This window comes from Pleurodeles waltl, chromosome 9 (genome assembly GCF_031143425.1).
Source record: "Pleurodeles waltl isolate 20211129_DDA chromosome 9, aPleWal1.hap1.20221129, whole genome shotgun sequence".
In the NCBI taxonomy this organism is placed as follows: domain Eukaryota; kingdom Metazoa; phylum Chordata; class Amphibia; order Caudata; family Salamandridae; genus Pleurodeles; species Pleurodeles waltl.
Genome location: NC_090448.1, coordinates 93,546,267 through 93,568,504, shown reverse-complemented (window position 1 = coordinate 93,568,504; position 22,238 = coordinate 93,546,267). Strand labels below are relative to the sequence as shown.

At 45.6% G+C, this 22,238-nt stretch overlaps 1 long non-coding RNA gene across 1 annotated transcript in view; it reads left to right on the top strand.

Annotated features, from left to right (window-relative positions):
- Positions 1 to 22,238, top strand: part of LOC138258586 (uncharacterized) — a 116,280-nt gene that overhangs the window by 5,630 nt on the left and 88,412 nt on the right. The gene's annotated exons all lie outside the window — the stretch shown is intronic.

Here is a 22,238-nt window from a genome sequence, read left to right as displayed (position 1 = left end):
GACACCTGACCAAGGACTCCCATCGACCTAGTCACGCTCAGGGCTTTGGTGGGGGGCACTCCCGGCCAGCTGTAACACAGTACGAGGAGCGGTTGTTCGGTCAAATTTCCCCTGGCTTACCATGGAGCGTTCTGCACCTTAGAGTGAATGGCAAAGGCGAAGGGCGGCACTTCCGTTAGGGCACTAAGATGGGGGGTGATCTCAAGAGAGGGCAGGACATGGCGGAACGGAAATTACAGCGCTCAAAAACTGACCAGAAAGAAAAAGGCGGGGGGGTTTGCTTGAGAGGAATAGGGGACCCCCACCAATGTTGCCCGATAGAACTACTCAGGGGGTCCCTCATAACCAGGATACCTATTACTTCACCTAGACGGCAGTACTTAACGCAGTTCCAAATAAGGAGGGTCTTGAGGTGGGCAATAGCAAAAGCAGGGTACCAAGGGCGGAAATGGCGGACACATCCAAGGTGAGAGAAGGGCATGGCTATGGCGCTAAACGTGTTGAATGTATTGTAGCATGGTTGAGCCATAACATGTGCTGTAACGGAGGTCAAGAAAATTGTGTTAATGCTTTCCTTCTCGTCCATATATGGCTGCAACAGTATGGTGATGGGCCACTCCTTGGTGGCCAGAGCAGAACGCCAGGCCAGAGAGGGTGGCTGGAACCCCGGTTTCAGTAACCTCAAACTCACCTGGATGGGAACCCCAGGAATGAGATTTGGAGACTAGAGTTGGCCAGTTGGTGGGGAAGAGAGAGTTTAAGCCTGACATGCTTGTAATACACCTGGGTGGAAACAACCTAACTACTGGTGGGAGAGGTCCACTGTGGCAAGCCTTGATCCAGGGTCTGGCAAGAATTGCCGCCAGAATGAAAGACGGGGAAATAACTTGGTCTGAGATGATCCCAGGGGATGTGTGGCAGGGAGCCAGGTCTCCGGCCACAACCTGTAATTAGCAAGTAAGGGAGGAGCACAGGTGGGGGGGGCCTCGGTTATCGCGAGATGCCATCCCCGAGGCTTGGTGGAGTTACAGGGCGATCCTAAAGCTTTAAAATTGATTAAAAGGCCTCCAGATGGTGATTCCTGGAGCCAAAAGCTATTCCTCAGGCTACTGGGACCCTTCACGGCGAGGCCTGGGATGTCGCAACGGCACTCCTTAATCCCGCAAGGGACAGTTGGAATCCTGAGCAACTGTGGAGACTGGCCGGGGTCTCGCTCTGACTTGTCAGGAGCATGACAAAATTGATAAAGTGGTAAACCACAATAAAGGAACGAGCTGTAAGATGCTAAGCACGTTGGTGCAGAGAACACCAGACGGAACAGCTCTAGCTTTCTCAGGATGGGTGTCGGCCAATGTTTAAGAAACTCATCTCCGACACTGGGATCGCCCGTAAGCTAACCCAACCTGTGTAAATAATAAACTTGCGACATATTATACCCACAAATGTTGTCCTATCATTTATTATGTTGCATGCATGAGATTGTGATAAACGCCAATTGTACACACCCTAAGGGACTAGGGGTAGCAGCGCTAAGATCGTCCTCACTCCAGGAGCCGCCGAGGCCTAGGAGCGTCATACGCAGCGCCAGGCCAAGCGGGCCCCCCGGGCTGGCACGTCTCGCCGTTTTGCCTCCTTTCTCCTTCGCGTTGGTCTGATCAGCTGTGTCCTCCGGCCACCCCTGCTGTTCCCACGGCCACCAAGACCGTTGGGGGCTGCTCGGTCAGGTAGGATTTGGGCGGATGGAAGGCGGGCTGTGGAGCTCTGTTAAAATGCAGCCGCCATGTTGGCCTGCGTAACCACACTTCTATACTTCCTTTTTCTTTTTACCTAGCTTTTTTTACCTCTTTTCCCTCTAGCCCACCAATCATTAAATCCCTGCCTAGATCTATCATCCCCCAGTCTCTGACAACCTAACAATTGTTACCTCTTTTATTACTCCCACCTCTCTTTCTAGGCAGCACTTGTTTGTCTCAGATTTCTACCCTTACTTGACTCCAGCTCTTCTACCTCGCCCCTTTTCTTTCCATCTCTCTTCACTGATCTCTAGACCTCTGCGTACCTACCACTCAATTTCTGTTGCAGCCCTTTCTACTGCATTTATGTCTACCTCGCCTCTCTTTAAAATACCTCTCTGTATCCCACCTGCCACAACCACTCTCTCCTACCTGTGCCTACCTCCACATCTCTTCCTGCCTACTGCATCTCTACTGCACCCCTTTTCCAGTACCTCAGTGCTTTACATCTCGCTGCCCTGTCTCTCCTGTATCCACTTGACCCTTCTCAACCATATCTATACCTCACCACTCCATCTGTGCCTCACGTCTCTCTACCTTTCTCACCCCCCTCTCTACCTCATCACTCTTTTCTTCCTTTCTCTCTACTTTAGATCTCACACACTACCTTGTTTATTACTAACACTCTTTCTCTACCTCTAGCCCTCTTTTAAGCTATTATTGCATTTTTCGTCTCTTCCAAATATATCTCTGGGCTAGTTTTCAACATACCTTCCCTGCCTCTTTTTTTTTTTTTTAGATCTCTACTTCACTTCTCAGGCTTTTCCTCACACTCATTATTTCTCTGTCTAAATCTCCCCTCTTCTCTTTCTCTACCACATCTGTCACTCTACTTCATCTCTTTTCTGTACAGACCTTTCTCTTTGCTTCACTGCTCACATTACCTAAATTATCTTTCTATACCCTACTTCTCACTTTGTTCCTCTTCGCTGTTACTCAGCAATGAAAGCTACAATCTCAAGCACTATGAGCATTCGTTTTATCATGCACTGGTCTAATAAGCATCCACCACGTCACTCTTACTATGTCTTTCCTACAATGATAAGAACCAGCTTAATAGGCACTGATTGTATGCAGACTATTTTGCATGACAACATATTTAGATCCAAACAAACAGATATGGCTTTATCAATGCTTGTTCAAGCTTTAATTTGGTACTTCTTGGCTGGCGCACAATAAGACGCTTCAGCCCTCGGCTGTTAGTGCATGCCCCCATTTCTGAAAGGTTACATTGTAGTTTAGTGTTTGCAATCATGGGGGCTTACATTAACTGAAATAAGTAAAAATGTCACAACTGTTCTAAACAGTGGCCCCCAAGATAGGTCTTGCCTGTGGCACCAACAGTGCTTACATTGGCACAGAAAATAGCAGGCCTGAGGGGGTTTCTACCTCGAGGCTCTGACCTCACCCATTTCTCATCTAGCCACAGGGTACTGGAGAGCAGAGTGATAATTTAAAGATTTCCTTCCCAGTGCCTGATTTCTATGCCCACTTTTGCCAGGTGAGAAATGATTTATGCAGTGCCCACTATCAGCAGGATCCAAAGGTCACAGCAGGAGGACAAAACGAAGAGCTAACCAGCCCAGAAGTAGGCAGGAGACTATGCTTCAAAAGACTTCTGCTTCAGACCACTTCAACTCCTTATGTCCCAGCCACCTCCTGCCTAAGAGGAAGGCATCATGCTTTCAAGGCCTTTAGTTGCCTAGTTCACTTACTCTGGCCCAGGTAGGAGTCAAACCACAAATTTCCCACCTAAAACCACCCAGGGTTACCGAGCGCTTTCTTCTCTGTAACTCTGCCAAATCAGGAGTATCACCAGGCCGGAGCACCAACTCCATAGGACCATCTATTTCACTTTTCAGCCCCACTTTCCTCCACTGAGGACTGACCAATGCAGGCTGACCTAAACCCTTCACTCTGCTTTAGACTACATTTTTGTGATGATCAGAGTCCATGAGGTAGTTGTCAAGGAGAGGATGAATCACTTTATTGGTCAAGGCACTGACACTGCAAGCAAGTATTCGTCTATCAAAGATGGAGTGTTTCTAGTCTTGGCTGATGTTAATGATACCCTATAAGCTTTAAAATGACTAATTTGCCACACACATTTGCAAAAGGTGAGCCCCCATGATAGTAATCCAGCAGTTTTTCATGAAAGGTTGTGATAAGCGATTGTGGGCCTCAACGTTTGGGTTGCCTATGCCTACTTTTGATCCCAATCTGACCCTGCTGCTTCGGTATCTATTCAAAAGATGAACAGTCTGTGGGTAGAAGTAACTATCAGAAGAACAAGTTACCTTCAGTTACGGGATTTCTGGTAGAGGCTGTAAAAGCACATTTTCACTAAAGTTCCAATCCTCCACGTTCTGTTAATTGGACTCTACAGTTTAATAAGAAACTAGGTCCACGAATCTGCACACTGGTCAAGTTTGGGTTGGGGCTGTGCATCTGAGGGCTGCAGACAGCCTTGAGAGCAACTGACATCAGGAAGAGGCCCTGCATGTGCTGTCCAGAGCAGAACGGTATCCGTGTGCATCCACCTTCCATCCCACAGAGTTACAAAAGGTCTATGGATCCAGTTCTACACCTGAGGAATATTCAAAATGTGCGGAGTAGGTGGTTAGATAGTCTCTATCAGAAAAACCTGTTAACGAAGGTAACTTGTTCTTCAAAACCCAGTTAAACCCAGGTATAGAGACAGGAGAACATATCTGAACATGGACACACATGTGAAACAAAGATGGTTTAGAGGGCCACTGGGTCAAGGAGATGGAGGAATAAGAAGAAACATATCACTTTTTAATAACAAAATGGGGAACCATACAGTGAGGCCCCTCCTTCTGCTACACCTTGAGAGTCTCTACAAGGTCCAAATCCTGACCTGACAAGCGCATTCCCTCTTCCACCTTCATAAGCGAATGAGGAATTTGTCTTCACACAGCATCTCCTGAGACCTTAAAATATCTCGACTGGCTAACCCTCCCCACTTGCAAACTCTCTAGAAACATTTTTCTCCCTTGCCACAGACCTTTTTTTAACTCTGGCCTTTATTGTGCAACATTCTATTGTTTTGCATCTGAGTCTGTGCTTCATAAATCAGATGCATATAAGAACTATGTGGACACATCAAAATTATCAAATACAAAACTACCTGTTTTTGCCGGGGGGTGGGTACCTGCGTTTTTGGTCTTGGGCTCAGCAGCCATCTAGGGAAACTTACCAAACCCAAACATTTCCGAAAACTTGACACTAAGGGAGTCCAGGGAGGTGTGGCTTGCATGGATCGCCCATCATTTTCTTACCCAGAATCCTCAGCAAATCTAAAATTTAGCTAAAAAAAAAATCACATTTTTCCCACAATTCTGTGTGGGATCACCGCAATGACACAAATCTCCTACCACCCAACATCCCCCCCAGTCTCCCTGTAAAAATGATACCTTACTTGTGTAGGTGGGCCAAATGCCTGTGACAGGAAAGAGCCAAAAACGTGTTGAAAATGAGGGTGAACCAAAGTGGGTCCAAAAGGGCAGATTGGAAAAAAACATTTTTAGGCTGACAAGTGGGACATTATCGATATAGATGAGGCAATGCTGGGTGGTAGGAATTTTGTGGATTTCTGGAGATTCCGGAAGGTTCCATCACAAAAATGTTGATTTCAAGAAAAGTTGGAGGTTTGCAGGGCCTGAAGCACATCTAGCAGCGGGTCATGTCAGCTGCCAAGGTTATGCCCACACCCAAACTGAAGGGGGTAACAACCTTTCAGCTCTCCTCCCTTACACTAAAACATTTTACCCCACAGCAAGCAAGAGGACATTTGGGCCTCAACTTCGAGATTTGTATTAATAGTTTGTATATTTCGCAAACCCTAACTTCACAACGCACCTTTTATTAGTACTGAACAAAGGTGAGGTATTAGCCTTGAGATGCAGAACAAAGGTTCGGACATCTTGTGGATGTGCTGGGTCAGGAGTGTGTTCTCTAGTAAGTGTGGTTAAATTCAACTTTATGGAAGTGCACAAAATAAGACATTCATAAGTGTATGGAATGGCGAGCACTTGCCATACCAAGTGACACACCAGGACTAAATCTTTCTCCCAGTGCATTATGAGCTTATATGTTAACCTTGGATAAACTGAACTTATTGTATTCTCCTTTCTGACCAACAGCCTTCCAAATGAAAGGAACACTTTGACAACCCTTGCCTGAGTGTGTGGCAAAAGAATTTCTTCAAAACCTTCTAAAGAGGATCAAAATATCAGTTACTTCTGTATCGCACTCACCTGTGATAAGTCTATATAGAGCCATGGAAATGGCCTTATAAAAAAAATAGTCCAACGTTTTGATGTGTTGGTTCTCACTTGTAATTACGTTCTGGGTACAGCTATTTGACCCACGTCCCCCAATTTAAGTCTTGTCTGCATGCTAGAAAACTGCAATATATATGAATGAATGACTAGGGCAAATGTTGGCACTAAACTGATTGAGGTCACTCTGGTCTACACAAGTCTTACCAGAAGCTGAAGCCGACAATTTGAATTGGTAGCCACATAAAAATTCTAAGGGGAATACTGATAATCTAGTATGAGGTATTTGATCAGGCTTTCCAGTCTCCTGAGCCTCTTGTAAATGTGAGAGCTGCCAATATAATCTGCACACTTCTACACATCCGTCCTGTAAACTGTATGCATGTCTAAATTTGTTACCCCACACCATGTGCTGTAAGTTTGAAATCTTTTGCCAGGAGTTGATATTTAAGCACCCCATAAACTCTAACCCAAAATCAATAAACCTCTGTCTAAAACTGTGTTCTTGGTAGCCTTTTGTGAACCGAACGCAAGGTACTGTTGTAGGAGGCTGGCCTGGTTTCTAGGTACTTACACTTTATACCTCATATATTTACCCATGGTTCTAATAATGTAGTGTATGTACATATATGTGTGTACTGTATTCATGTGTGTTTGTATGTGTGTGTATGTATATATATGTATGTATGTGTATATGTTGTTTCTATGCTTGGCATGTTCGTGGGTCATTGCATGGCTCCTGGGTGGGTTGTTATGCTAGATATCTGTGAATCCCTGCTCTCATCTTATCACACTTATCTACCCATCATCATATGTCATGTCTCTATCAAACTATCCTCCATTCCCACTCTGACTCATCCCAAATCCTTTCTACTACTTTCATCTCCTAAATAACTCTGCCTAAGCTCTTCCCTCCGCTTCCACAACTAACTCACCAAACCTCACTCTACTACCATGACCTCCCACACAACCCTACTAAATTCTTCCTCATTTATCTCACCCTGCTACCATGCTCTCCCTAACCCTTCCACAGACTCTTCCCTCCTCCATCCCCCTTTACTCATCCCAAGCCTTTGAGTTTAATAAATGAGGGATATACTCCCAATTAACACTTCTGGATTTCTTTCCTCGTCCACCCCTCCATTACTCCAGTCAATCTAACTAACAAACTCTCATATCCGCGGCTCAAATTAACTAATAATAATACTAAAACTGTACTCATATTTCCCAATACTAATCCATCACTAATTCTTGTTGGGTTCCAGAGTAGCGTGCTACTCACCGAAAAGCGCTTCGATGCCTCGGCAGGGGTAGTAAGCGCTATATAAATACTATTACAATACAATATAAAAAACAAGCATTTGAAAAGCCAGCAGGACTAGGCTGTGCATGCTGACGTAATTGTTAACTTTTTATTTTTCTTTATTGCAACTTTTGGTTAAAAAAATAAAAAGTAACAAAAATAAATGCTGCTGTCTAAATGTGGCAGGCCTAAGCTTGCAAAACAAATTTTAAATTAAAAAAACTAACTTCAAATCTAATTTTAATAGAGGGAACCGGTACTTGCTGGCAGGCAAAGGTACTCAGAACAGGTATAGAAAGCCTTTTTAGTTGTGATCAAGAAACAGTTGAATTTTTTCCCCAATAAATGAATAAAAATACATGTAGACCTATATACAGAGGTGCTTTTTGTCACCACTCTTGATTAGTCTATTCAAGTGTCATGAACATTTTGCTTCAGCCCACCAAAGCATGCAGCACTGGAAAAATGGGCCAGCCACTGGTTAGGTTCATTATGATCCTTAATTTGAGTCAGTGGCTTCCGGTGTGAGGCACCGGCACTTATTTTTTTGCCCGGCGCTTAGTTTTCTACATCAGGCATTTACTATGAGAAAAAGACACATTGGGAAATATGGAGGACGAGAAAAACAAAAGAGCGTCACAAAGGGAGAAAGCTGCAAGAGTGAGCTACAGGGGCAGGGAATGGCTGTAAATGGAGTAAAAAGGCCCGAGATGGCTTTAGGATTACGTTGTCTCAAAGTTCTGTGCTCACACATTTAATTTTGGCTGCCACGTGTCTCACAGAAGAGCTTTGGGGGCCGGCACATTTTTATTTACAAATTAAGCACTGGATCCATGGAAAAATAGTCCAGTTCAGTGTCCGGGCTAGTGGACAAAGCTTTGCTTTAATTTCCGTTTTCTTTTCATGGTTTTATTTTATTTTATGCACACATACATGCCACCTATAAATAGTCCCATTTTCATTTGTTTTCTGTATTACATATGCTTGTGAAAATACAAATTGCAGGCTTGCTAAAGCCTGACCTAGGAGATTTGCCAATCCTTGTTAAATTTAATGGACTCAATGTATAACCCATATCAGTGCAAGGGAAATTAACTTTACACTGAAGACTTAGTTTAAACGTCTAAAAAAGAACTAAAACAAATAAGGGATTAAGAATAGAAATTAAAAAGGCATTGGCAAAGTAAATTATTGTGCCCATAAGTTCAGCCAAGAAGTGCACTTTTTAGGCAGATGGGCATCTTATGATGCTAAATGCTGTCTCTGCATTTCCTCCTGGTGTATGCAGTAGTGTGCCAAAGCAAAACATTCAGCAACAGACTAATGGAACAATGGATGAGGATGGTTGACCCAGAGCTTTCTATCTATGCATGTAAGTATTTTATTCATGGTTATTAATTACACGAGGCATGCAAGCCAGTTTGTAAGACGGTGGTCTATACATGTTAACTGTGCTTCTCATCAGCAATGTTTCCCCTTTGGTGTCCTGGTCTATTTTGTTTGGCCGCAGTCAGTTTACGTTTTATCCTGTGTGTTAAACAGGAAGTCGATGTACTCTCATGATCCAAGACACACTTTTATCCTGTCTTCACAGGTGATGGACACAGAGATGGGTATCTTGTCATAGTGTCCCATGCAACCTTTTAGAGACTTCTAATTGCAAATTCCTTATCTTAGAATTACCCCCAGGCCTCAGACTGGATCTGGAGATTTTTCTTCAAGCAGTACCTCTGTGCACCATCAGGTGGCGTTGGTCTACTCTGCATGCATCGTTGGCGTCATGGTTGCCATGATGACGTTGCAGTCATATATAGGCGCCACCCCGGTGAGCTGACGTCAGTTCTTTTCTTTCCATGCCAGCCTACGCGCAGATCTAAAGAAGAGATACCCCTAGTAATTTTTTGACTAACTGCGACACTTTTGTCGAAGACTTTTTGATGAGTTTTGAATGCATCAAGGGATGGCCCGGAGGATCGGTTTTAAACCCTGCAACTCCTGTCACTGAATGATATTAGTGACGGATCTGCATCTCGTCTGCCTTTGGTGTCTAGAGAGAGACCATGACCCAAAGTCAGAGTGTGGAGCAATGAACCCAAAGACTGTGAGTGAGCGGTCCCTGAAGCTCTTGTTCGACAGTAAGGTCACCAGACCGCTTGTGGAGTTGTCATCAATCTGCCTCGTCCCATTCCAAGTCCTCGGGAAGCTCAGGTCTCAAGAAGAAGTCAAAGAAGGGCAAACTTACTTCAACTTCGCACCGTCGCTCGGACTACGTGACGCAGGTAGAGTGTCTATGCTCTAGGCATCAGTCTTCGGAGCCTGTGCCTGGGTCGGCTCCGTGCCTCCCCGTCTTTCCGGGAGCCTGTGCCAACCGTACCCAGTTGAAAGAGTTCTATGAGGCCATGTGCCTCATCTTTGGGCAGACCAACCCATCCTCAGCGCCTTTGGCCCAGGAGAGTCAATGAGGGCCCCCTCTGGTTCTGTGCCAGCAACTTTGGCCTCAGCTCCGGGAGGCACCTCCGGATCCGCTCTTGGATCCATACCGACGCCAGTCATTCCAACGTGACCTTCCCCGACGTTGGGACAGATGTTGATGCTTCCAACGTTGGTTGGGCCCACAATCTGTCTCGATCCTATACTTATCCCCCACAGCCCGGAATGGTGTCACTCGACGCAGATTGTGTTTTCCATGGGCTCTACTGGGCCCAGGGTGGATCCTGACCCTTTTCTATGGGTATGGGTATGGATATGGAGATAGTGTAGAGGGGTCACTGGACCCTTTAGAATACCAGCTTGACCCTGATATGGACTGGGTTCAGGATTTGGGTGATGGTAGTGGACTAGATCCTCTTCTGATGCTGGCATGCTTTCTCCCCCTACAGTGGCTACGGAGTAGGGAGATTCATACTTCATGGTGGTGAGAAGAGCTACTGAGGTTTTGGACCTCGAGCTTCCTTCTGTGGAGGTCAGGACTAACCTCCTGAAGAAGGTGCTTCAGCCTGGGGCTTCCAATTTGGAACCCCTCCTACCCTTTAATGAAGTCCTTACCGATGTTCTACTGGGTACTTGGTCTAGACCCAGTACAAGAGCTCCTGTGAATAGGATGGTTGCCTACGCCATCGGCCTGCGCCAACCTGCCCAAAATTCCTGACCCAACATCCTACGCCTGAGAGCCTTGTAATCCAGGCTTCCTCTTCTTCTGGCGCATTCCCTTCTGCCCCCTCGGATAGGGAATCAAAAAGATTGGATAACCTTGGGAAGAAATGGTTTTCTTCCACCAGTCTAGCGCTGTGGTCTGTGAACACTGCATGCCTTTTGGGCTGATACTCTCATACTCTCTGGGATATGGTCATGCAGTTGCTGCCTCGAGTCCCGGAGGAGGCCCGGATGGTTCTCTCCCAAGCTGTTACTGACAGGAGAGATGCAGCAAAGTTCATGATTCATTGTGGGGTGGATAGATCCGACTCACTAGGTAAATCGGTTGCACTGACTGTGGCCTTGAGGCACCATGCATGGTTGAGGACATCTGCCTTTTCAGGGGATGTCCAGCGATCTCTTATGGAAATGCCCTTTGATGACACCCATCTCTTCGGAGACAAAGCTGACTGAGCGCTCAAGCACTTTAAGGATTCCTGGGCTACAGCTCGGTCCCTTGGCTTCGTAGCAGCTCCTTGCCCCTTTCATGGCTATGGAAGGGGCACCCAGCCCACGTCCATTTCCACCAGGCCACCGACCAGCGCATGCTTCACAGCCTCTGTGTGCCCGTGGACGCAGGATCCCATGTGCTCATGGATGAGGGAACCAGCGGTTCACCCAGTCCACCACCTCCACTGCCTCCACGCCTTCCTAGGCCGTTGGAACATCCTGGCCCAGTTGGTGGCAGGAACTGCCATCACCTGCCCTACTCATCACCACAGACAGGTGGGTGTTGCAAATTGTCCAAAGGGGCTACTCACTCCCCTTCGAGACTTCCCCTCTGGCCATGCCACCATCCTACGATCATCTGTCAAAGGGTCATTCGGCACTTCTCAGTGAGGAAGTCATGGCTCTCTTGGCCAAGGGAGCCATGGAGAGGGTGCCTACACCAGAAGTAGGTTGTGGTTGTTATTCCTTCTACTTTCTGGTGCCCAAAAAGGACAAGGGCCTATGCCCTGTCTTAGATTGCCAGTCCCTCAATTTATTCCTCTAGAAGTTCAAAATGCTAACTCTAGCTCAGGTACCGTCTGTCCTGGACCCTGGAGACTGGATGGTAGTGTTGGACTTGCAGGATGCCTATTTCCACATTCCCGTCCTGCTGGCCCACAGACGTTACTTGTGATTTGTGGTAGGTCACAAGCACTTTCAGTTCACCGTGCTCCCCTCCGGCCTTACCGGCGCCCCATGTGTGTTCACGAAGGTGATGGTAGTGGTTGCAGCTCATCTGCAGGTTAGGGGTTTCCCTACCTAGACGACTAGCTTTTGAAGGCGAACTCATCCTGGGCTGTCGTCTCCCATCTTCAGACTACGGTGAACCTTCTGTATTTGCTGGGATTCACTATAAACGTGCCAAAGTCACACCTAACACCCTCTCAGACGCTCACTTTCATCGGAGCTGTTCTGGACACAGTGCACTTTTGGTCTTATCCTCCTGAAAAGTGAGTCCAGGATATTCTGGCTATGATTGAGATGTTTCAGCCTCTATCATGGGTTTCAGTTCGAATGACTCTGAGGCCTCATGGCATCCTGCCAGTCCAACATCCCAGATGGCATATGCGGGCTTTGCAGTGGGGCTTTGAGGTCCAGTCGGCACAGCTTCAGGGGAATCTCTCCAACATGGTCCTGATCTCAGAGGGGACTGCACTAGATCTGCAGTGGTGGCTGTCAAATCCAGATAGGGTCAGTGGCAGATCTCTCTCTTCCCTAACCAGATATCACAGTAGTGACAGATACATCACTCGTGGGATGGGGAGGCCACATGGGAGGGGTATAGATCAGAGGCATCGAGTCTACGGCGGAGTCCAGGCTCCAGATCAACTATTTGGAGCTCCGGGTGATCCCACTTGCATTGAAAGCATTCCTTCTGTCTATCAAAGGGAAAGTGGTGTAGGTGTTCACTGACAACACCACCGCCATGTGGTACTGCAACAAGCAGGGCAGAGTGGGTCATGACCCTCTGTCTAGCAGCTCTTCACATCTGGACATGGCTGGAACGCTAGTGCATTTCCCTGGTGTTTCAACATCTGGCAGGCTCTCTGAACGCCAGAGCAGACAAATTCAGCTGTTGATGCATAGTCAATCACAAATGGCATCCACATCTGGAGGAGGGGCAAGGTCTCTTTCAGCAGTGGGGAAAGCATTGGCTAGATCTTTTCGCCTCCGCAGAGAACGTTCAATGTCAGCTGTTTTGTGCGCTGGAGTTTCCAAGGAGACACTTGCTGTGTGATGCTTTTCATCTCGAATGGAGCTCAGGCCTCCTTTACGCCTTCCCTCCAATACCACTTCTGCCCAGAGTTTTGAAGGTGATCCGGCTTGTCTGGGCCTGAGTAATCCTGGTGGCTCTGGACTGGGCATGAAGAGTCTAGTATCCTGAGCTATTTGGCATAGCCATTGATCTTCCGATCAGACGGTTCCTTCATGAGGATCTTCTGTCGCAGCAGCAGTGGACTGTCCTTCACTCTGTCCAGTCTCCGCCTCCTATGCGGAGATTGAGCGGCAGCAGTTTACAGCTTTCGACCTTCTGCCCAAAGTCTGTGATGTTATCTTGGCAGCCAGGCATCCCTCCATCAAAACGCTATACGCCAGTCGTTGGAACAAATTTGTGGCATGGTTGATCAACAAATCTGTTGATCCCCTTTCTGCACCTCTCCAGGAGATTCTCCTCTTCATTCTCTCTCTTGCCCAGCAGGGTTCTGGACACCCTCAAGGGTTATTTGTCTGCCATCTCTGCCTTTTTAAGGCTGCCACATCAACCTTCTCTGTTAAAATCTCCCATTGTTGGGAGGTTTCTTAATGGACTCGCCCTCATGTTCCCTCCTATCCCGTTGATAATGCTCCAGTGGGATTTCAACTTGGTCCTCACGTGTCTTGTGTGCTCCTTTTGAGCCTCTCCACAATGGTCCCTGGCAGCACTTGACTCTTAAAACTGCCTTCTTGATTGCAATCACCTTTACTTGCAGAGTGAGTGAATTCCAGGCTATGTAGGTGCAAAGAAAGGAAGGACGGTGCAGAAGAGGACCATCTTGTGATGGGTAGTCCTCTGCATCAAGATGTTACGCCTTGCCAAAAAAGCAACGCCCTGAAGGTTTGCGTGCTCATTCCACCCGAGCAACTGCTACCACAGCATTAGCACACGGAATCCCACTCCTTGATATCTGCCAGGCAGCGACGTGGGCATCCCTGCACACGTTCACTGCTGCCTGGATAGTGAGGTCTTCAGAGACGGCTACTTCTGCCGTTCGGTCCTGCAGGACTTGTTGGTGTGATCTTAATTAGCAGCCCACCACCAGGATGGTATTGCCCGGGTATGTATTCTAAGGTAAGGAATCTGCAACTAGAAGTCTGTAACAAGTTACTTACCCTTGGTAATAATATATCTGGTAGTGACGTATTCTAGTTGCAGATTGCTTACTGACCCACCCATCCTCCCTGCTCTGTGAACTGATATCTAAGGGACAGGAACTTCCCTTTAAGAGCCCTAGTTTTGGTGCACCATTCTCAGTGTTCTTCATGGCTCCGTGCTACTGCCGTGGAAAGTCGTGAAGAGAAACTGACGTCAGCGTGCCAGGGTGGCGCCTATATAAGACTAAGACATCATCACGGCGGCCACGATGCCAACAACCACGTGGAGTAGATGGACGCCATCTGACGGCTCGGAGGGGTACTGCAAGAAAAAAATCTCCGGATCCAATCTGACGCCTGGGGGAAATTCTCAGGTAAGGAATCTGCAATCAAAATATGTCTTTGACAGATATATTGCTACCGAAGGTAAGTAACTTGTTCAACTGGCCTCTGATTTCATAAGGATGTGCTGGGGCATGCTCAGTGCTTAATTTGAGCCGATGGTTGCCAGTGCGGGGCACCAGCACTGATTTTTGAGGGCCGGCACTTATTTTTCCTGCCTCAAGCATTTACTGCGAGCAAAAGACACATATGGGAAAGACGGAGGTAGAGAAAAGTGAAAAAGCGTCACAAAGGGAGAAAGCAGAAAGCGGCAAGTGAGCTGGAGGGGCAGGGAGTGGCTGTAAATTAATTAAAGATGCCCGCAATGGCTTCAGGATTGCAGTGCCTCAATATTCCATGCTCACACATTTAATTGCTAAAAAACAAAGTATCCAGCAGGGATAGATCTGTGTTAATTATATAAGCAAAAACCTTAATTTTTTACTGAAAAAATAATTTTTTTTTTCCAAATAGATATGTTAAATCCTAAAGTCCAAATATCGCCTGTACATAACCATAACACATATAAAAAAAACAAAAGCACCGTGGTACATAAAAGAAAAGCTGCTAAACCATTTAGTGGCAAGCAGTCGTAATTCCAGGTGGTGACTGTTGTGAGAAGGAAATATCCTGTATAGTGAAGACAATTATTCACTGAGATGAAAGTTCAATCCATTCCCCGAAATATTCAGTCCAATTCAAGATTCCAACAGTCACTCCTTCGTATGATATAGGCGATGCGTTTCGGCCTTATCAAGTGCGGCCTCCTCAGGACAAAAGCAACAGTGCCTAAACAATTATAATACACCAAAGTTACCACACTCTATGAACCAACATATAAACTACCACTTACACCAGGAGTAGGTAAAGCCCGCTCCTGTTCACCAACACCTTTAATAGTGCTCAATAATTCCTACAATTAATATAGTGAAAACATTATTATATATACAAATATCTACAAAACTATATAACAGAACCCTAAAAGAGGACCATTTTTTATCGAAATTGCAATTAATTGCGGCAGCTCCGTGCTTCAGAGGAGAGCTTTGGGCACAGGGCATTTTTTATTTACAAATTAAGCACTGGGCACGCTACACAGTCACCATGTTTCTCGTGGTTGTTTGTTCTTCCCTTTTTAGTTTTTTTCCTCTGAGTTCTACTCGTCACTCAGGTGGTGGGAGTTTTCGTATGAGGAACTGGGGGTGGGAGTGCGTGAGACAACAATTGCATTCATCCTGTTGTCACTTCTGGTGATGCTGACAGCCACAGGGCTGTGAAGTTATCGTGCCTGACCATTCTGTGGTAAAGGTTTGAAAAAACTTTGAATTCAATGTTCCAGTCTTTATAAACAGCACAGTGTATTTTTCAAATTCTTGTCACTAAAGCAATTTATTAGAAGTTAAAAAGAATAAGAATAAGAAAGTATCAGAATATAAAGGAAAACGCTTTCCACTGCCTGATTTACTTTCCACAGGATTTACCCATTTTGTCCTATTATAGTAGCCCAGGGAAGAGATTTAAGGTCCTCTGTGAGAAGCGGGGCCAAATACTTTTTCTGTCTTCTGCCTCAGATGCCAGGTAGTTGAGTGCAGCTGATGCCCCTTCTCCCAGCATCATAAAAGCCTTTGTGTGCAACAGCTTGTGCTTGTATGCAATATGGAGCAGAGACTGATTTGTATATGGGTGGGTCCAAACTGAGGTGGCATGGTGTGCTAAAATTGCCTGGGATGCAAACTTGAGATATTGAGTGGCTGAGATTGATTCAAGCATTCTATCAATTACTTTTTTTTGTTGCATACTTCAGTGCGAAGCCCTAAGTGCGACTGGTATGCCCAGACTTGGACCCATGCTCACTGTGGCACTGGTCCCAAGCTACACCAGACTGAAGAGCCCCAGTCAGGGCAAAATTGTTCTTGGATTGCTTGTGTTCCAGTGCAGGTAGGACCTAGCCTGGCATTTCGGGTAGGACTGTTCCTAATGAAGCAGGGTCAAGAGTGAGCTGCAATTTGCTGGGTCCAAACTGAGGTGGCATGGTATGCAAAATAACAATGGACTGGTATGCAGCCCAAGTGATTACTAGTTGCTAAGATTAATTCAAGTATTGCATCAAACACTTTTTTGTATACTTTCAGGCACTGTGTGGCATGTATGAGACTGGACCAAAACAGCCCTTCAAATCCGCTCTTCAGCCATACCCCAGCAAAAATATCCCTGTTGGTGTGCTTTTACGGACAAGCTGGGAAGTGGAAATAGCAAACCAGGGAGAGAGCTAGAAAACCTGTGCACTCTGAGTGCTGGACGAAAGCTGAAAAAGTAGTTCCTTAAAATGAGGGGTGTAAGGATACAAATGAGCCAATCAAAGGGATCATAAAGGGGGCAAGGACAAGCAAAAGGAGAGGCAATCAAGCCATGATATAAGCAAGCAATTAAGACTGACAACGCCAACCAATTGTAATCAGTGGCCGGGCTGTAAGTTCACAAAAAGTATTTCACAACCAAACAACTTGTGCTGTTGTGTGTTCAACTTACAAATCAAGGATGGGGGACTGTTTTAAAATGATTTAAAAAGTGTGTTTGGAGCTGGCTTGGGTTGATGCCTTGGGATTGCTCATATTGTGGTGCTTTCATTCGAGGGGAGGGTTGTGATCTCACTTAGTTTTATTGACATCAATGTGTAAATTTGTAATCCAACAAAGAAGGTGTAAAGAGGGGCTTTTTTTTTTTTTTTTAATAGTCTTTGACCTCAGTCAAGATATAGTCAGTGCTTTAAATGGGCCGGTACTGTCCGGTACTGAGTACCGGCACTTTTTTATTTTGAGAGGGAGAGTACCGGCACATCTCAAGAAAAACGTAATACTTTTAATTGGAGAGTACCGGCACTTCTCAGAAACCAGCAGGTACTCTGATAGAGAGTACCTGCACTTCTATTTTTCCATTTAAAGCACTGGATATAGTACCCCCTGGTATTATTCATAGAAACTACTAAAGATCATGAATTGAGGTCATGGGTTATGATGAGCACTGCTGTATTCAAATCAGTCTGACTTTCCAGATAATTCTCAATTATTCGGTTCTAAACAAAACAAACCAACACATCTTTCCTTCCCATACAGTAACTATCGTCGCTGCATCAGGGCCACGCTGTTTAACAATATTTTATCAGCCCCTGAGTACACGTCTTTTCTTGTACAGTTTTCAAATTTCCTCTAAGGAACACTCTACTTGAAAGCGTGCTCGATGAGCAGGCCAGACAATTACCCCGTTCTCATCCCAGTTTGGATCAATATTTTATCTTTTTCTTTTGTCCAGCAGCACTAATCGTCTCTGCCCAAGCAAAGTTGTTTTATACTGTAGATTAACCATTTACAATACAGTTTCTCATCCCCTACAAGAATTGATAATTTTAAAAAAATCCCTTGTCAGCGAGATATATATATATATATATATACACACACATATACATTTTTTTTTAATTATTATTATTTTTTCTTTTTTTTCTCTCCACTAATTACATTTGGGGAAAAAAACATGAATCGGGTTCGAGTGGTTTGTAACTTCTTGTTCAGGGCCCACACAGCGCTCTGACATAAAAAAGGAACATCAAATAATCTTACTGTAGTTATGTTAACCAACTTAATGCAAATGTTCTTTATTCTTGATATTGCCACACAAGTGTCTAGATACCCTTTCCCCCAGTGCTTAATTTGTAAATAAAAAGGTGCTGGTGCCCAAAGCCCTCCTTTTAAACACGCGGCTGCTGCATTTAAATGTGCGAGCATGGAATACTTAGGCAGTGTAATCCTGAAGCCATCTCGGGCCGCTTCAATCCATTTACAGCCACTCCCTGCCCCTTCAACTCACTCCTGCAGCATTCTGCTTCCTCCCTTGGTGACGCTTTTTCGTTTTTCTCTTCCTCTGTCTTTCCCATATGTGTCTTTTGCTCGCAGCAAATGCTTGATGAAGAAGAATAAGCCCCGGTCCTCAAAAATAGGTGCCGGAAACAATAAGCACAAATGAAGCACTGCTTCCCCCACAATCAAGCATCAGCTCTCACCTGAACAGCAATCTCTTTTAAAAGTTGGTCTGCTATTTGCTGCCCAAATTAAAGGCTTTCGTACTAATATTAAAATGTATTGAATTCCCCGATTCCCTCTCATCTAGCAGGCCTGTCCCTCCCCACCCCGCACTGAGCATCCAAATGACAGCGTTCCTTTATGTTGAAAAACCTAACCTGCCACGTGCATGGGCGTAAGAAGTGTCCTCTTATTTGACAACCATTAAATTCAGCGATATAGTTGTACATTTTTAGTCAACAGATTTGTTTTCACGCTCATGCTCTCTAAAAAAAAAATCTGTTTAATTTCTTATTTCCAAATTCTGGCCCCTAATCCTTTTATGTGCTTTGGCAGCTTTTATTTATTTTTCCCATCTTCCACCTCGAGACTAGATAGGATTTCTTGCCTTGCCTACATGCCATCCTTTTCTTGCTTTTAGTGCACAATTTGTCAGTACTCGTTCCTCCCAGTACAATAGCACTGTCTGCTTTATTTTTATTTTTATTTTATGGAGATTTGTTTTTGTCCCAGTTTTATAGCAGATGCATACCCTAACCGGGAGCCTTGCATGACCTATTAACCCCCACACTCCCAGCGCCGTACAGCACTTCGTGGCGGCGTGGTTTGACAGGAAGTGACTTGGCGGTTACAAGCTCATGACCGGAAATCACCTGCTAGATGTAGTCCATGACCGTGATGGAAAAAGCAGAGGAAGTACAAGCACAACTTCCTATTTTTCAGAAGAAACGATTAGTTTCCTTTCTAAGAAAATTGTATGCAAATAGAGTGGGAGGTGCGCTTTTCTAGAAAACGGAATTAAAAATGGGCAGTGAAAGTAAGAGACGTACTGTTTGGCTAGGCAGCTCTGAATTTGCTGTCAGTGTCTGGGTTCGACAGCACAGCTGCCAGGTGTCCTGATAGCGGTATTCAGTCAGGCCACCTCACGAAGCCTGAAATGTTGACACCTGTGTGCCTGCGAGCCCAGGGTTGGATACTGCTCAAGTCCTACCCAGTAAAATCCCAAAATCTTGGCTGTCACCTGAGCTCTTCAGTAGCATAGTCGAGAGGTTTTCTTTGTTCTACCTCTTCAGCTCTCCCTAGGGAGGGCCTTTAACTGAAGCCGAAATCACCAATTGTGAAAGCGTGGCTGATAACCGTTTTAACAAGCATTGGCAATACCAATCGTTTTAGGTGTTGAATAGTAAACATATGGTTGCAAGCTTGATTGATGGGCAGAAGAAATACCACATATGTAGCAGTTGTGATTGCTTATTACCCACTTATAGTGAAGCTTGCAATGGTGGTGCCCTCTTTATGTACTAGTGTTGTATAATCCTGAAGCTTGGGGAATCATCATTTGCTATTTGAAGGCAAAACGAGTAGGGCTAATGGTGGGGGTGGACTGGGTCCCAAAGGAGAGGCTGTTGGATCCTAGGGGAGTATAATGCAGGAGCGGGGCAGTGTTGAATGGGGAGGGTGGGTGTACAGTGCGTGGGGTAGGGTGGGAGCTCAGGGAACGCAGCCAAGGGTCCAAGAGGAGCAGTATTGCTTGGCCGGCATAATGCACACTCTGGTGGGAAAAGCTCAGTGCAAGGGGGGCGCAGGGTAGGATGCAGGGCATCATAGGGTTCAAGGCTGTAGGAGCAGTGCACGTTCTCGGGGGTAGGCAGCAGTACAGCTCACAGGGAACCGTAGAAAGTTGTGTTTAGGGTCTTGAGGAACCGGAGATTGGGATGAACCCACCAGTTACTTCATGCCTAGTGGTTCCATTTCATGAAAGAGGGAGTGCAATAGTTTCTGCCTAGTCGCATAAAAGAGCCACAAAGTAAAATAATAAAATTATATGGCCCTTGGGGTGGTCCGCCTTCTAGCCAGCCAACCCTTTGCATCCAACTGGTTTTGTAGAGGAGCTATATTCCATGCATCTATTCCATTAAGGGGTTGGGTGACGATGCCTGGAACTATTCACTTGCACATCTGCAGACCAGACTTACAGCCCCAGGGGGAGTGGTGGTCTACAAGGCATATAGGCTTGTGTGGCAATGAAGCGGCAGTAGAACATATGGAGAGAGGGGTCAGAAAAGCTGGCCAGCGCTCCACAAAGAGGCAGAAGACCACATGGAAAGAGAGGTCAAAGCAGCTGGCCAGAGCTCTGGGCAAGGGTTGTGCATGAGAAAGTACAACACCCTGCCCCCCTATACCTCATACAATAAACAAAGATAAACAATAATACAGAGGAACGCAATACTAACTAAACTAGTGCGAAAGAATACACATCGAAGAAAACAATTGCCGATAAGACACAAACAGGGCTGGTTATAAATAATATATGCATGCATACACACTAACATTGTCTGTAAGTAGCTTACTCCAAATATATGAGCTATTATACACAGTCCATGAAGCCCACCCACAGTTTTACTGTGAAATAATATAAAATATGGGATCACCAGGCACACTTAATTGTATATGATGCTACAACAGAAGATACCGAATTAAGGGCCATATGTACGAACACATTTTCCCATAGACACAGAATGGGCAAAACTGCTTGCCACATCTGGCCCTTAGAAACTAATACACAGTAAACAGGAAGTTAAAATGGCGTTCAGATGGGACAATGCAATTTGTTACAAAAATGCTACAGGCCGAAGATTCATCTGTGATGGGTAAAACATGCAGTGGTATGTGCCATGTCTGACCAAAGGTTCTGACCCTAATCCTCCCTGTTTGGGCAGGCTGAGTGGTGATGGTAAGCGGCTGTAGTTAAATCAGTCTATCAGCTGCTCAGAGGTGTAGTGGGGTCTCCCTCTTGTAGATGAGTGTGTTTGTGAACCGGTTTTCATGTCTGAGCATGTTTGCAGGAGTGGAAATGTCCTACACTGTGTATGCTCTGGGTCTGGTGTGAGTAACTTGGGCCTGCTAGGGACTCATTGGGTGAGTACCATTAGGGAATTGGGGTTGTATGTCAAAAGTGATTATGTTCTAGGAGACTGAGTTAGAGGACACTTGTTAAGCAGGGCAGCTGTGCTTTGTGGAGGTTCATGTCTATCCATCTTTCTGAGAGGGGTCAAGAATGATTAGCTTTGGAACAGCCAAGCCAGCTTTTGGACTTTCCAGGATAAGGGACTTGATGCTCATGGTCACAGTGACTTGATGGGCAAGCACTGGGTCAGTTAGAGCCACTTCTAGCGATTTTCAAGGGGCCCATTCGGGCCTTGACGATTTCTGCACCCCAGTCCTTCACTGGAGTTGAAGAGGGATCACTGGTCACCCAGAACAACACGACTCCTGTGAATCACAAAGTAGGTGACACATGGTGGGGCATCACTATCAAGACAAATAGTAGAGGGTAGTAACCTATAACCCTGCGGGGGACCTCACCCCATGTCTGCTTCCATATCCAGAAGTGAAGCTAGTAAAAACTGTAATACAGCACGTAGATTGCTGTATGCATGTTTGTAGGTATCTGTAAAAAAAAAAAAACGTTACTGGAGAACAACAAAGTGCCTAAAAAGGATGTAATCCGTTAGATATGAATCAAAATAGCTTAGAGTGAGTTAGAGTAGCCGCTATTCCTTTTGAAGGATTCATAAATCCACAAAACCAGGTGGTGGATCCGAGTTGTGTAAGAAATCTCGCCTGTTCAAAGACTCCTGATTCCCACCTTTGTTTCTCCATTGTGAAGCGCCATTCTAATAAAAGGTTTGTGACATCAGAGAAGGGGCAGGGGCCCAGATGTGGTTGCTGTTCCTGTTTGACTTGTGTAAATGTGATCCTGTTGAGGTTTAATTTGGAACTTGGGTCAACAGATAAAAGCTTTGGCAAAGACAGGCCGTAAGTTGCTAATGTGTTCAAGCACAGACAT